Source organism: Glycine max, chromosome 15 (genome assembly GCF_000004515.6).
Source record: "Glycine max cultivar Williams 82 chromosome 15, Glycine_max_v4.0, whole genome shotgun sequence".
NCBI lineage: Eukaryota > Viridiplantae > Streptophyta > Magnoliopsida > Fabales > Fabaceae > Glycine > Glycine max.
Window position 1 is genome coordinate 38549331 of NC_038251.2, and position 10147 is coordinate 38559477.

Genomic DNA, 10147 nt, shown 5'->3' on the forward strand with positions numbered 1-10147 from the left:
TATTACGGCTTGGGATTTACACATGTAGACCCAATATTTCCAAATTATGTTCTTTCATCGGTTGAGAGAATCCATCCATTTTGATCTTGGATAATCTGGAAAATAAACTATCAGCATCAGTCTCATGTTTCCAAAAGACATGTTTGCTCTCTACGAATGACCTATCAAGAAAGAAACATAACATAGGAACCAACAAGACCTATCATTCATCTTGTGTTAAGGGTGAGGGTACTATTTCAACCTCACCTTAGACGGGAGGGCGACGCGAGGCTCATGGGTACGTCTTCCAAGGAAGGAAAATGCGTAGAGTCGCCACCAACGTTTATTTGAGGAAAACGTTAGAAAAAACCAAAAGATGGTCTATGAATTTTAAGAATAAAGGTTAGAGAGTTAGAAAAAACCTTTTAATCAAATGTGCAAAATCATAACTTCAATTTTTTTTTTATTTTCCCTTTTTATGTTTTTTTTTTTTACTTTTTGGGGTCGACAAGAGTGTGGCTCTTGCTCCTACGTATCCTCAATTGCGATGAGGAAATCAGACCTACGTAGTTCTTTGAAAGCAAGAAACTTATGTGTAGGGTTGATTTTAAACTTTTAAAAGGTTCATTTTAACTGATAAAAGTACAAGAGACCATTTAAGGCATTGGACCTTTGAACGGATTCAAGCGATTTTTGTGGATAAAAGCTTGTTTGTGTGTTGATTTTAGCTTTGGTTTCACTAGTTTATTTTCAAACTCCTTAAAAGAGGACTTGCAAAGTAAATGGCCGGTTGAAAATTTATTTTTCAATGATTGACCGAGGTTACAGCACAAACAATTGGTTGAATTTTTATTTTGCATTGATTAAGTGAGATTACAACACAATTGATTGGTGGAAACTCGCTTTACAGTGAAAGAAAACTATTGATGGTAGAAGAATGAAGATGAAGATGTGAAAAGCAAGAGTGGAGCCTTAAGGGCGCATAGAATGAATTCACAAATTCAAAAATAAGAACTAACCATTCGATGAACAAAGAACGATGAAGAACGGATGAAGAACAATCATGGAATCGATCACGGAAACGTTACGGAAGCGCCTCGACCTTGATTTTTCTTCTTCTTTCTCCTTTTTCTCACTAATTTCACTGAAAACCTCTTGATTTCAGGTGTTGGACCCTTCTCCTTAGCCCCCTCATGCCTATTTATAGGAAATGAGGGGTGGAGGTTACACAGCAGCTCGCCCAGGCGAGCTGCTTGCTTCCTCCAGAAGTAACCTAACTCGCCCAGGCGAGCTGGTTACTTCATCCCTAAGCTTCCTAGTGGGCCCAGGGGCTGAAAAATGCCCCAAAAGTGACCATTTTGCCTTTCTTTTGAATATTTTGCATATTTTCTTTTGAAACATCACAAAACCCTATAGCTTGCACGATAATTAGTGTTAAGCAGCTTAATTTGGCTGGCGAGAATCCAAATGTTGGCAAATGATCATCCTCGAACAAAATTAGGGTATGATAGTTGCCCCTCTTTACTTATCTTTTATTGGAGATAAAAGGGAAGTAAAGATAAAGACACTAATTTCGTTCAAGCGATCTCACCATCCGACCGACCACTAGCAAAAGCCCAATCAGTGAAACCTGTCAAAAAGAAAGAGCATAAGAGACATCAGGTATATCAACAAAAGACCTTGAAGTCTTGCAAAGTAAGAGAGACATCGAAGTCTCTACGAAAGACTCTAATAGTCTTTGAAAAGATAAAGAGCGGAAGACATTGATAATCTCCACAAGACAACAGACTTTGATAGTCTTGAAAACAACAAAAACGGATGACCATGATTGTCTCCGCATGCCAACGGACTTGATTGTCTCTGGAAGGAAAAGAAGTTTGTAATAGTCTTAACAACAACAAAAGCGGATGACCATGATTGTCTCCACATGCCAACGGACTTGATTGTCTCTGGAAGGCAAAAAAGACTGTGATAGTCTCGGAAACAATGAAAGCGGATGACCATGATTGTCTCCGCATGACGTCATACTTTAATAGTCATGAAAACAACAAAAGTGGATGACCATGATTGTCTTTGCATGATGTTAGACTTTAATAGTCTTGAAACAAAAAAGAAGATGACCATGGTTGTCTTTGCATGACGTCAGACTTTAATAGTCTTGAAAACCTTTTACTACAATGTTAACACGCTTAGCAAAGAACAAACCTCCAAACCGATCAGAGCAACATATATTTTTTTGAAGAAAAACAATGTGACTACTGGGGAAGGAAAACATGCTAATAGAATTTCTCATAACCACCAATGAGATTTGGGACATTTGCATTTCATTTCTAAAAGAGCATTAGAAGAAACACTGGTTCCAATTGAAATAGAGGAAAACCGCTCAAAGTGTATAAAATCTCACACAGGCGAGCGTTTCATCCTAACTCCAAACCACAGACATGTCATGATTTTGACTTTGTAAGTCATTTCCCATAAAATAAAAGATAATATGCGCGAGCATGGATCAAACAGGACTTTTAGGAAGTTGGATTTTGGTGGGAAATTTGGCTTTGGTCATTCTAGCCTTTCCTTTTTGTTTCCTTTTCTCTTTGGTTCAGCACAGAACAAAAGCGGACACAAAGATTTGATTTGTGACTAAGAAGGGAATTGCTTCACGCATCCCTCAGGTTTTAACCAAGTCATTGTTACTATTTTCTTTCTTTCTGACAATTCTACACATCATTTAGACACTGTCGGGTTCAAAGAACCTCTCTTTTTCTTTTCTTTTCTCTTGCTTTTCTTCAATCTTTGATCGATTGATTTTTTTTCCTTTTCTTTTCTATTGCTTTTCTTCAATCCTTGATTGATTGATTTTTTTTTCTTTTTCTTTTCTTTTCTCTTAACTTATATTCGTAACCTAAGGTAAAGGGAGCTTCTCTCAGAAGATCTTTCTGTTGTCCCTTCCAAGGGTAAGGTTGGAAATTTCCATCTTAGGTCAAGGTTCTGGACAAAAAGTTTGATGTTTAGCTCAAAAGGTCTGCAAATGGCGAGACATGATGTATGCCAGGATGTTTGTTTCACAGGTGGCTTAGGAATAAGGGAATGCCCCAAATCATTTTCATGACATGCATATGATGATGATGATTAGAAATTTATGCAAAACTGATCATAACACACATCCATGTGGACACTCAAACATAAAGCTTTGTGGCCATATAAACACTAAGGCTTAGGGTTTGTTTCCCCATTCTGATCGAACCAGTGTTTCAAGGATTGTTCTTTTATCAAATCATGCGAATATCCGAATCTATTTTGGCATTCGGGAAATTCTTTCATTGCGCTCACCCTTTAGTTCCACATTCATTCTCTTTCAAAAACCTTTCTGTGTTTTGATCCGTGAATTTTCCAAAGAAAACTGGTGGTCATTCTTTTTCAAAAGCATGTTGGCTTTTTAGTTTTCTTTCTTGTTTTTTTTTCTTTTTAGAAAGAGTTTGTAATATGAGGAACAAAAGGCGTGTAAATGAAAACAATACACAAGGCCCTATTTTTTTCTACTTAGTTTTTCTTTTATTCAGACAAACCATAACAACGCAACAATACGACAATACACTAGAAGCGGTAAAGTTTATCACAATGAGATAACAAAAAAACTGAAAGCGATAACATAGAGTACGATTTTATCGAAATGAGATAAAAGATAAAAACTGAAAGCAATAACAAAGAGTACAATTTTATCAAAATGAGATAACGAATAAAAACTGAAAGCAATAACAAAATAATGATGAAATCACAATTTTTTGGGTGATCTCAGCCATGCAATGCTGCCTCGTCAAGTGAAGAAATCCAGCACAACAGCCATGTCATCATCCTCCTAAGCTCCATTGTCGTCCCCATGGGCCCCTGTGGGTCCTGCCCCTATCTCAAAATCAGGCTCATCCCCAGGCTAGGCAATCGTGGCCCCGAACTGCTCGGGGGTAGGCCATTGGAAAAGACTGGCGTGCTGGCTCTGCTGGCCAGTCACATTTTGCATGTACCTGTGCATCTAGAGCTTTATCCTTCACAAGTGAGTGGAGATGGACTCTAGGGATGGTGTCTCTTGTAGAGGTGGTGATGGCGCATCTACAGCTGGCTACTGTTGTGCCTAGCCATGTTGCGGTGCTTGCCTTGGCACACAATATTTCTCTATGAAGGCCCTGTTGATGGGGGGCCAAATAAGTTTGGTAGGAGTGATCGACACTCCATAGAATTGGCAAAGGCTCGTGATCAAAGAAGGAAACCCCAGGGCCCTGTTAGACTTCTCAGGGTCCATTGTCATTGAGGTGTGATCCCTACAAATTGATATATAGCATTTGAGATCAGCTAGGCAACATGGACATTCACTTGAGTCAGGATGGTTAGACCAGCTGACACTTCGATAGGGGGAGGTCTGAATTATGGTCGCTAGGGAGAATGTTGCTGAGCAGCAACATCATCCAAATCTGCGTGAGGGTGGTCATGCTGGTGCGCATGATCTGCACCCGTCTCCCCGCTACGCTCGAAGAAAAGTCCTGCCCCGGAACGCACAACAACAGGCTGATGGCCTCTTCATCAAAGCCTGAGGCCTGACTCCTCCTCTGGCTAAACTCACAGCACTGGCCCTCCTCTAAGACCAATGGATGCCCCAAAACCTAATTAATGGCATCCTCATCGAAAGGGATCCACTGGCCCCTCACCTAGGAGCATTTGTCTCTAACTCCCTCCTCCGTGGGCCAGGCGTTGGCATGAAACTCCATGACTATCTCGGGATCATACTTAGCCATGGTTGATACAAGTTGAGCCCATTGCCTCCGGGTAATTTCCTCTTGAAACTCAACATACTCTCCATCCCTTAGTTGGACTCTTCTCTCTTTGAGGAACGACCAGCCTTTAATGGCCTCAAAGCTTCGCTGGTGTTCCTCACTTCGGAACCTATGTCCATCAAACTCCACATCTACCTGTGGGGCCAAACTAGAACCCTCTCCAACAGCATCTTTCCTAGACCTCTTGGCTGGAAGCTTTTTCGGAGCTATTTCCTGCGATGACACATTTGTAAAGTCAGTTTACATGAAATACCAATTATCAAACTAAAGGCAAAGCAAACTAAAATGGTGCACACTTATTTCTACCAATTATCAAACTAATGGCCGAATTAATAGTTTTCAGGAATAAATAAAAACTAAAATAAAAAAGAAATCCTATGCACAATACAAAAACCTATATTTCTTTTGTATTATATTAATTCCATAAAAATGAATTTGAATTCTAATTGAATATGTTTGTTGTTTTGAGAACCCCTTGAATCACTACTACAGTACTTGATTCAAGGGGTTCTCAATCATTTTATTCGAAGTTTTCTTTGTTATTATAAATGCAAATGTCAAAATTTAAGTAGAAACTACTTACACATTGATGCATGGGTTGTTTTATGATATATATATATATATATATATATATATATATATATATATATATATATATATATATATACATGCATATACATATATTTTTGGTGAAAGGCATTTTATGACGTATATCCACACATATACATATACACACATTTTGGAAGGCATTTTCATGCTATATATATACACATATATTTGTTTTGAAAACCATTTTAATGCTATATATATATACATACATTTTGAAAGGCATTTTCATGCTACCTAGCCAACATATATACACATTTTCGACAGGCATCTTCATGCTACCTATGTGCAAGGTATTTTGCTAAGCGCGCCTGTGCGCTAAGCAAGTAATGTGTTCTCAGACACTTTGAAATTTTTGTGTTTTGTTGTGCACTAAGCGTGTCGTGTCACGCTAAGCGCAATTATCTCTTTGTTTTTCTATTTGTTGGAATTGGGCTTAGCGAGCCTGCTCGCTAAGCCAGTGCTGTTCACTAGAGTAGTCGCACTAAGCATAAATCCTTATCTGTTTTGAAAATTTATGGAATTGGGCTTAGCGATCCTGCTCGCTAAGCCAATTCTATAGAAAAAATTGGATCTGTGTTCACTCGCTAAGCGCGTGGCTATCACGCTTAGTGCATGAGTAGTTTTTCCTAAGGCGTGCTAAGTGAGTCACTTGCTGATGCAAGCTCCATTGGAGCTTGTAGGCCTAGGATCTTCTTCATCAATGGATTTCTTTGCTTCTTGGAAGATGAATGGCAGCGGAATGAAGAAAGGAAGAGAGAGAGGAGACGCCACTTCAAGGAGAAGATGAGTCTAGAAGAAGCTCACCACCATAGGAGGCCATGGATAAGAGCTTGGAGGAAGAAGGAGATGAATGAAGGGAAAGGGAGAGAAGAGCATGAAATTTTGTGCTCCAAAAAGAGCTCTGAAATCTGAAGTTAATATTCAAATGATCAAAGTTGAAAAAAATGCACACACATGACCTCTATTTATAGCCTAAGTGTCACACAAAATTGGAGGGAAATTCAAATTTCACTTGAATTTGAAATTGAATTTGTGGAGCCAAACTTTGGAGCCAAAATTTCACTAATTATGATTAGTGAATTTTAGTTATGTTTCAGCCCACTAATCCAAGATCAATTCCAAGATTCTTCACTAAGTGTGCTTAGGTGTCATGAGGCATGAAAAGCATGAAGGACATGCACAAAGTGTGACTATATGATGTGGCAATGGGGTGTAGTAAGCAAATGCTCGCCTCCCCCTCTAAAATTTAATTGGATTGGGCTTCTACCAATTCAATTAAATTTATTTCCAACCACACACATCAAATATCCACTTAGTGCATGTGAAATTACAAAACTACCCCTAATACAAAAACTAGTCTAGGTGCCCTAAAATACAAGGGCTGAAAAATCCTATATTTCTAGGATACCTTACCTACATTATGGAGCCCTAAATACAAGGCCCAAAATTAATGAAACCTTAATCTAATATGTACCAAGATAAGTGGGCTCATACTTAGCCCATGGGCCCGAAATCTACCCTAAGGCTCATGAGAACCCTAGGGCCTTCTCTTGCATTTTTGGCCCAATCTTCTTGGAGTCTTCTATCCAATGCCCTTAGGGGGGTAAGATTGCATCACTTGCACTAAGCGCCCAGTCTGATTTTCAGTTTTATTTTCTGCTTTTTAATTTGAATAAATTCCTATCTAATCTTGTGGTTTGATTTTTTTGTATTGCAGATGACTTCCTGTAAAAGAAAAGCCATAGCTTTAGTGTCTCAGTTATGATAGATCAAGATTTATTTCACAGGAGGCCTGGGACCGTTACTCAGATAATGTGCTTGCCAGGAACATTCTGCCATAAAGAAATGTCAAGTTGTATATCACTGAGTTTGATGATTTCAGAAGAGAATTGATTAGAAGAAACTGGCATAAACAGCTGACCAACTTGACTGAGGGAAGCATTGATGTGGCAATTGTTAAAGAATTCTATGCAAACCTATATGTCCTTGAGGACAAAGAACCAAAGCATGTTAGGGTTTGAGGGCACCTGATAAAATTTGATGCGGATTCCCTCAACACCTTTTTGGAGACTCTAGTGCTTATGGAGCAAGGGGAGAGCTTCCCCTCTTACTCCAGGTTTGCTAGACTGAGGCCTGATCGTCAGGAGCTTGCAGCCCGGCTGTGTATCCCTGGGAGGGGATTTGTACTTAATGTCGAAGGTCTGCCGTGGAAGCTCTTGAGGAAAGATCTTACCACTCTGGCCCAAACCTGGAGTGTTCTATCTTATTCTAACTTGGCCCCGACATCCCATACTTCTTATCTTAATTTGGATAGGGCCAGGTTAGTCTATAGGCTTGTAATGAAGATGAACATGAACTTAGGATCACTTATTTCCGGTCAGATTTCACTCATTGTTTAGTCCAACTCCTCACGGCTTGCATTTCTAGCCCTGATTACTGCCTTGTGCAAGGCTCGAGGAGTCACCTCAAATTCTCTTACCTTCGAGTCACTCAGCCCAACCATTAATTTGGCCTATATTAAGAAAATGGCGCTAAGCTTGACATCGAGGTTAGTGAGCCCTTTTTAAGCCTGGAATAGTAGAAAGAGAGAAAGAGCGCTGAATAGCCGTAAAAGCTTAAAGAGTGAAATACACAGAGGCAAAGAACAGAGCAAAGAAGCCAAGTTTTGATCTTTTAGGAAGATTTGTGAGTTTTGAGTGATTGTGAGATTCCTAGAGGTGGAGGAGACATCCCCACTCCTTTGTAAGCAAGCAATTTCTCTTAATTCCTCTTCTTCATTGTAAAAAGAGCTTCCTTATTATGGAAGGCTAAATCCTTAGTTGGGGATTCTTGCTGAGTAATTGATGTAAACTCTTTCCCTATCTAATTAAGGTTGTTTTGTGTTCATTGTTTCTATCAGTACTTTATTATTGCATGCTTGTGACTTGATCACCCATATGTGTTTACTGTTAGGGGCTTTAGCATTGAAAGATGTATTGTCTCCTTAGAACTTGATAGAGCAGGATTAGGTTACCGTATGTCTGGACACGGAGTGCGATAATTTCGTTTTTATTATGTTGTGATCATAAAGCTGTTCAATTGAGCTAAGTTCAACAAGAGACATCTGCGAACAAAGTTTAATTAGAATTAGGCTAAACTCACGAGACATTGGTGTTTAGTACTTGAGCCTTCAGCATAGAGCACAAAAACATCTTTAATTAGAGAAACATCCTTAATTGCATCCATTTGCTCAGTAACAGGACCCAACGCCTTTAGAGATCTGTTGTCACACTTACTTGCTCATGTTTATTGCTTTGTAATTAGAATAGAACATACTTTTACTTTAATTCACAATCATGATTATTGTTTGCAAATGCCTACTTATTGAACAAACCTTTATCAAATGAACAAGTTCCATGAGTTTGATACTCGGTTCACATTGTTTTAATTATTTACTTGATGACCCGGTGCACTTGCAGGTAGATTTCACATCCACACAAACAAGTAGTATCCTGGAGTGCGAACATCTTCCAAGGAATTTGTCATTCATAGTTGATGCAATCCTATCCCGCAAGGGCATTGGGTAGAAGACTCCAAGTAGATTGGGCTAGAGATCCAAGGGAAGACCTTAGGGTTCTTATGAACCTTAGGGTAGATTTCGAGCCCATGGGCTAAGTATAAGCCTGCTTATCTTTGTAAATATTAGAATAGGTTTTCCCTTCGTTTGGGCCTTGTATTTTGGCCATTCTAGTAGTATAGGGTTTTAGCCTTGTATTTCGGGGCATTTTGAGTAGTCTTTGTAGTAAGGACTTTTTTTTTTGTATTTTCATGTTTTTTGTCATGGGGGTGAGCTTAGCCATTATAGGGGGTGTGTAGCTAAGTTCTAGCTTCTCATCTCAAGGAGGTGAGCTTAGCTATTAGAGAGGTATGTGTAGCTAAGCTCTAGCTTCTTTAGGAATCTTCTTAAGGAAGCTTCTCAAGGAGGTGAGCTTAGTTATGAGAGGGGTGTGTGTAGCTAAGCTCTAGCTTCTCAAGGAAGTTTTCTCAAAGAAGCTTCTCAAGGAAGTTTTCTCAAGAAAGCTTCTCAAGGAAGCTACCTAGTCTATAAATAGAAGCATGTGTAACACTTGTTGTAACTTTGATGAATGAGAGTCTTGTGAGACATACTTCAAAGTTCCACTTCTCTCCCTCCTTTATTCCTTCAATTTCGTGCTCCCCCCTCTCTCTTTCTCTCCCTCTTTCTTTTCCTCCATTGAAGCACCCTCTCCAAGCTTCTTATCCAAGGCTCATCTTGGTGGTGAAGCTCCTTCTTCCATGGCTTATTCCCTAGTGGATGGCGCCTCCTCTCACCTCTTCTCCTTTGTCTTCCACTGCATCTCCATGGTGGAAAATCACCATTAAAGGACCTCATTGAAGCTCAAAGATCCAGCCTCCATAGAATCCCCACAAGCAAGCTTCCATCAAGTGGTATCAGAGCACAAGAGCTTCAAGTAGGTGCTCCTTAAACCTCCATTAATTTTTTTCTTTACCTTCTCTTCCATTGTTTTTTCATCATTTTTCTCCATGTATCTCCTCACATGTCTTGTTCTAAATGTTGTTAACATGATTCTTTAGAGTTTGCACCGATTAAACTTGCTATAGAAGTTAGATTTGATTTTCTGGTTCAAATTTCTTGTTCTTGTTCTTGAACCATGAATTATGTTGAGTTTAGGTTCCTTTGAGTTTTGTCTTGTTATTTTTTGTGGCTGAAACCTAAACCA